Here is a 7,055-nt window from a genome sequence, read left to right on the forward strand (position 1 = left end):
ATGCGTCCTTAGGTTTGCTGCACATGCCACCACCGTGACTCACTTTCTGTGGTTACAAGAAGACAGAGACAACCTGGCAAGCCCAGAGCAAACAAGTGATATCACTAGCATGATGGATAACTTTATAGGCATCACTGTATTTCTCAATTAGGATTGCAACTAAAAAATGTCCAAGGACAACAAGATGGGTGGACACAGAAAAGAAGTTGGTACCTTAGAAATTATAATTGCTGACACATGCACTGTGTTGACAGGCATCTATCTCATCCTGACCACTGAGTAATCACTGACCCAAAATTAAGCATGTGTGAGTACCAGTGATCTGGTTGATGACATTGCACAAATGGAAATCAGCATCATCGAGAGGTGTTAAAAAATGTTGCTAGAGAAACTCTATTTTACCAAATCTTAAAGCAACTACCAGCTTAAGTGGAGGTACAGGGATATGGTGAACACGGACACTCAGTGAAAGCGGCTGCCACGCAGCCTGTTGTATTCTCCTAAAATTACAGTTTGACCTACACACAGCAAGGATGGTGATCAAAACCGCATCCTGGTTAAGAGTTTAAAGGAAAGAGCAGCAATCTTACGGTGAGTAATCTGCCAGGAATGGGTAAGTGGGAATTACAGGCATCAGATACAAATGGCAAGTTAAAAGGTGTATGTGATTGATAGGGGAAGATGAAGGAATTAATGAAAGGCTCCACAGCCTTACAGGCAGTGGGAGCTTAGGGCAGCCATGGGGCCACTTCAAGAGGCAGAGAGGAAAGTCAGGAATAGCAGAGCAGAAATATCAGCTGCCTTCAGTGCCTACTTATGATTGCTTTTCTATTTCAGGACAGGTCCTCTTATGGAAAAGTACAGATGCGCGGGCACCTTCTGCAGCCACCATGTTTACTTTCAGCCTTCCCCAAACCAGGAAAGCCCTGCAGCCACAGGATATGAAGAGGAGGAGAGGCTGATAAGCCTCTGGCCCTGATTTCCACAATACTGACTCAGAGCGGACCAGCTTCCTCTGAGGCTCTGCCTCTATACCACTGCCGGTCTGCCGGGAAAGATGCGAACAGTGTGACGTTGCAAGTTGGCAGATCAGCAGGCGAGCAGGAGTTAGCAGGTCCGTGGCCAGAGGCAGGCTGACAAGGGTCGAGGGGTGGCAAGGTGCCATGCCCCTCCGGCAGCAATCACGCCTCCTTCTTCTCCGCTGGGAGCCATGCTGGCTGGGGTGCAGCTGTGTGCAGCAGCATGAGGCCACAGAGCATCACAGTAAGGCCAACCCACCACAGGGGCGTCCACGTCTCCCCGAAGAGAACCTTTCCCAGGATCGCCTGAAGGAAAAGACAGAGACAAAGCTTCGCTGGGCCAAGCTGCTCCAAAGCCTCCTCTGCACTGCCAGAGTTGCAGGGACTTCTGCTGTGAGAGCTGGTCCTGAAAGAAAACTGCTTGAGGAAACTCCTGCTGGGACCACCAAGAGTAAACGGCTGCTGCAGGTGATGCCAGTGATGACCCACACTACCATCCAGCCTGGAAGCACAGCCAGACTGCGGTCCCAAAACAGGATTTTGGCAGACACAGGTGTGCTTTGCTGCCTCCCCAGCACCTCTCGGGAGCCAAATGTCCAGTTGACTGGGCAACTCCAGTCGACAAAAAAAAAGGGACCCACTGACTTGAGTTTTGGACACCACCATGAGCTGGCTGCAAGTTGTTGAGGCACAGAAACAAGGTGGACAGCTGCTGAGAAAAGCAACCAGAAAAAACATTCAGGTCAAAAATGCTCTTGCTGTCACTACAGGCAGTGTGTTTTCACACCCAGCTAGGGTGGCTTTGGCTTGTCACAGGTGAGGTGTTGCAAAGAAAAAGCAAAACAAAGCAAACCTCCCAGCACTGGCAATTAGAAAAGTTCAGTAACTGTACAGCTGCTAGGCAGCAAGGCCCTTCCTCCTGCACCACCCAGAGAAACCCTACAACAAGGCACTGGGCAGCAGCGCCCTTCCTCCTGCACCACCCAGAGAAACCCTACAGCCTCTGCCATGAACAACAGGCAGCGCAGCTGAGGCCCGATACAATCATTTCACATCTGTCTGTAACTCTCCCTTTGCGGCCAGCGATGCTAGTCACACTGGGAGGTGAGCTATGACCAGTCATGTCCAGTGTGACTGTTGCCACATCGCAGTGCTCCTCCAGGCTTCAGTGCCTGGGAAAGGGATCTACTCACCGAAGAGATGAAGTTGGAGGCCATTGTCGTCACGGAGGCAGCGGCCGAGGAGGAGGAGAGTCGCAGGGCTTTTGCAAAGACTGTCCACATCACTGCATTGCATGCAAACACCAAGCCAACACAGCCAATGCGAAGCAGCACAGGCAGCTGTAGGACAAAAGGGAAAACCCCATGTATTTTGACTGACTGCTCACTCACCCTCACCATTTCACAGGCACTTTGGAGCAAAACTTAATGGTGTAGGCTGGTATTACATAAAAATTAATATATTAAATTGCAGAAGGAAACAGAAGTGAGGAAACAGCCCTGGATGGAGCGTGACTCTGGCACGTCCTGCTGTGAGTCCAGGCTCAGACCACAAGCTGGGAAGTGCCAGGACAGCGTACAGCAGCTGCCATGCCAGAAGCCTAACTCCAGAAAGCTCTCAAGGTCTTGACACAGTGCACAAACACAAACCAGTAAAATGCCCTTCACTCATTGCTAGATGTATGGAAAAGGGTAGAATTCAGCCCTGCCAGAGAGGAACAATGAAGCTGTAGGTGCTGGCGCTGCATGTGGTCCAGGACCCTGTCAGTTGTGAATTCAGGCTGAGACCAGCTCCCATGACCTGGCCTGCCTTGCTGCTGGGGAGGAAAGTGAGAGCTGAGGGGCTTCGTGCCTTATTTTGCATGCTTGCTGGAGAGCAGGTTTACTGAGAGCCCTCTGCTCCAGCATTTAGCGGCAATAAAACCACCTCTGAATTCAAGGGCCTTCAAGACCAACTGGGTTCTCAAGATCTCCCTCCTTAGACAACCTGACAAGACATGTAACAGACTCAGCCTGAAAAAAGGGCAGAGTTTTGCCTAACAAGCCTCCACTATTTAGTCTGCCCCCACACCCATAGTTTTAGCTTCTGCGGCCATCTCCCTAGCCCCTGGGTGTTGTGTACTTGACGTGAAGACACCAGGGGAGGAAATCACAGGCAGAATGACTCTCACAAACACTCAGGGAGCACACAAGGGCAAGGGAAAGCAAGGCTTTGTCTAAGCCCATAGTGATCGTGCCTTCATGGCCCATCACCTCTCTCAGTCCATGGTGGGCTCCGTCTTGAAGCGGACAGAAATGTAGGTGTGAAGCCACCAACAAACATGGCCCAGAGGTGGCACCTGCCCTGCAGGAAGAGTTGCACTGCAGCCCCCTGCCAGTCCCCCAAATCAATGGGGGTGACCAGCCATGCTCTGCTGCCACTCAGAAGAAGAAATTATTAATTGCAAGCTAGGGGAGGCCACAGGGATTTCTGTAGCAAGTACAAAGCTAAAAGGGAAGGGCCTTAAAGCAAATCTCTGGCTGATGGCTGATGCAAGTCCTCCAAGGCTAATCCCATCCCAGAGAGGGACAGTTCAGGTGTTCAGCCTCATTTTGCCCCACTCGTGGCAAAGGTCTCCAACTTTATCAGGGCAATGGTCCCAAAACAATTCAAAACAATTCCCATTTTGCTTTCCTCCCACTGCCATAGCAAACCCTGCAGAGAGGGGCAAGCGGGACAACCATACCCAGCTGCTACTGGCCTTCTACAGAAAAAAACTGCTGGCTGTATGGCTCCCTGTGGAATGAGGTTTGCCTCCTGGCTTCATCCTCTGCCTGCATGACCAGACAGTTTTACCTTGCCCACGGCAGCTGCATACACCCACATGTGCCTCTTGTGGGTTGGCAGACTTGGGAGTAAAGAGATGAGAGGGGAAAACAATTCTCTGTGTTTCACCTAACTTCAGTGTATTATTTCTGGATCAGAAAGCACCTACTGAGGTACGCTGCTAGGAAAAAGGGCCTTTGGAGATCTTGCTACTGCCCAAAGGTGCAGAGAGGATGGAGCCCAGGCTCTTCGCCCAGGTGCGTTGGAATACAGGAGACAGCAAGTAAAGATTAGAACAAGTGAAGTGTTGATCAGATACAAGGAAAAACAAAGGTGATCAAACACTGGAACGGAGGTCATGGGCTCTCCAACCTTGGAGATATTAAAAACTTGACTGGAGGTCATGAGCAACCTGTTGCAGAGCAGGGGTTGGACTAGAGACCTCCGGAGGTCCCACCTGACTTGAATTAGTCTGTGAGTCTATCAGTGGTGGAACAAAGCTGGTCCCCACCATCACAGCAGCTATGCTATCTTCAAAAGTGACCCTGAACCCATGGGTCCTTCTTCTGATCTTCTATTGCAGAGCCAGGGAAATCAGCTGCCGTGTGTTCGGGCGGTGGCATATGCCCATCAGGAAGGTTAGAGACATCGAGTTCCTCTGTGTCCTGGGTAGAGCAGTGGTCATTGCAATGGCACGCAGGCAGAGACATAGCAATATCCCCCGGGTGTTCCCCACAAGGAAGAGGGAGGTATAAATTCCTCCCCTGCCAAGGGCTCAGCTGAGCCAGCCCAGTGAGTCAAGGATTACTGTTCTGATGGCTTTTCTAAGAGAAGATTAATGTCAGTGTACATTTCAGATAATCCAGAATCACTCCTGAAGTGGCAGAAGTAATTGTAGATGAAGTTTGGCAGGGGAGAGGGGAAAGTAAAGGAAAACTTTTGTTCCAAGTGAAATGACCCCTCCCAGCCAAGCCGCTCTTGGGCTGGCCCATCACCACACATCCTTCTGGCCAGGAAATCCATCTCTGTGCTGCCATCAAGTATTCTGCTACCCTACGTCACAACCTCTTAGAAGTGTCAATACACTTTTAACATTTGCTGACACTTTCCACACTGCACAAGCGCTGGCTGCTCTCTTAGGCTTATTTTCAGATTTCTTTCTCAAACACAAAACTCCTTGAATTTTTGTCACCTTGTGGCTGCTCTGCAGAAATGCCTTTGTAGCAAGCATGCAGGATGCAAACAGCCAGCCCTTTGAAACACTGAAATGTCTACATTCTTGTGCAATTTAAGTTACTAGGCAGATGATGGCATTTACTCAAAACTCTGTTAGTTTTGCAGCTAAACTGACTAATTTAGTTCATAATTATCACCTTGAATGGACCTGAAAGAAGTAACTGCAGGAATCAATTTATCCAGAAAAAAGAAACACAATCACAGAATCACAGCATGGTTAAAGTTGGAAGGGACCTCTGGAGATTACCTGGTCCAACCAGCAGGTTGCCCAGGACCATGTCTAGATGGTTTCTGAGTATCTCCAAGGATGGAGACTTCACCATCTCTCTGGGCAACCTGTGCCAGTGCTCAGCCACCCCTGCATTAAAAAACGTGTTTCCTGATGTTCAGAGGGAACCTCTTGTATTTCAGTTTGTGCCCATTGCCTCTGGTCCTGTCACTGGGCCCCACTGGAAAGAGCCTGGCTCCACCCTCTGTGCGCCCTCCTTTCAGGGCTTTACACACATTGATGAGGTCCCACTGAGCTTTCTCTTCTCCAGGCTGAACCACCCCAGCTCTCTCAGCCTCTCCTCACAAGATAGTTGCTCTGGTCCCTTCATCACCTTCATGGCCCCTTGCTGGACACTCTCCTGTAGCTCCATCTCTTTTTTGTCCTGGGGAGCCCAGCACTGGACACAGCGCTCCAGGTGTGGCCTCACCTGTGCTGAGAGGAAGGATTGCCTCGCTTGACCTGCTGGCAATACTACACCTCACTGACATGACACTTTGTTTGGCACCTTAAAAAAAACCAAACCCTAACAAACAGGCAGTATTTCTATACATTTCAAAGAAGAAAAATACCCAGAAAATATGCTGTCAACATTTTCAGTAATTCCACGCTCTGCTTTTTTGTCAGTGTTGAGGACCATCTTTTTGGGGGGGACTGGGAACAGTATCAGTGCTTAACATTTCTGATTCTCCTTCCTGACATCCTTTCTGATATATTGGATTGGTGAGTATGGAGTTTTTGCTTTTCTTTTGTCCTGATGCAAGGCTGTGCTCTTTTCAGATCTAGTTTCTCTTGTGGGTTCTCCTTTGGCTTTCAAGTTCAAATGTACATTTGCCATATGAGTAACAACCCCTGCTCTATGCCTGAGCAGGTCTCCCCAATGTGTTTTTATGACATGTGTATGCTGTCTACCTCAGCACCTCCCTGTTCACACTGCCTGTGCGAGAGGTCACCTCTGTAGGTAAGGACACTGCACATTTGGGGTGAAAGGCCAGCAGTCCCACGTAAGCTTAAGCACAACAAGGTTTAAGAAACACAACCAAGATAAGGATCACCCCGACAAACACCCACGGAGAGCTCACCAGATGAGCACATCGGCTGAGCAGCATGATGGAAATCACCTGCTCCACCCTCTTAGGAGCAGTCAGAAATCATAGAATCATAGAATGTTTTGGGTTGGAAGGGAACCCTAGAGGTCATCTAGCCCAACCCCCCTGCAGTGAGCAGGGACACCTCTAACTCGATCAGGTTGCTCAGAGCCCCATCCAACCTGGTCTTGAATGTTTCCAGGGATGGGGCCTCCATCCACCACCTCTCTGGGCAACCTGTTCCAGTGTTTCACCAACCTCATTGTAAAGAATTTCTTCCTTAGATCCAGTCTAAATCTACCCTCTTTTAGTTTAAAAGCATTACCCCTTGTTCTGTCACAACTGGTCCTGCTAAACATATAGGCCCCCTTTAAGTACTGAAAGGCTGCAATAAGGTCTCCTTAGGGCGAGAGAGAAGGGCAACATTATTAGCCGAGGGCTGAGCACAGGTGTTTGATACTCAAGCATACTAACACCCTGCTTTTAAAGTAAAACTGACATAAAAGCACTGCAACTGGGCTTTCCCAGGCGGGTTTGGTTTCAGGCACTTCCGCCCGCGCTTGGTTTCTCCTCTCTCAGCTTCCAGCCGACTGGCTTGGGCCCACCCGCCGTCTGCTGGCGTTCCCACAACACACCAGC

The sequence above is a fragment of the Egretta garzetta genome, unplaced genomic scaffold (assembly GCF_000687185.1).
Source record: "Egretta garzetta isolate BGI_Z169 unplaced genomic scaffold, ASM68718v1 scaffold583, whole genome shotgun sequence".
In the NCBI taxonomy this organism is placed as follows: Eukaryota; Metazoa; Chordata; class Aves; order Pelecaniformes; family Ardeidae; genus Egretta; species Egretta garzetta.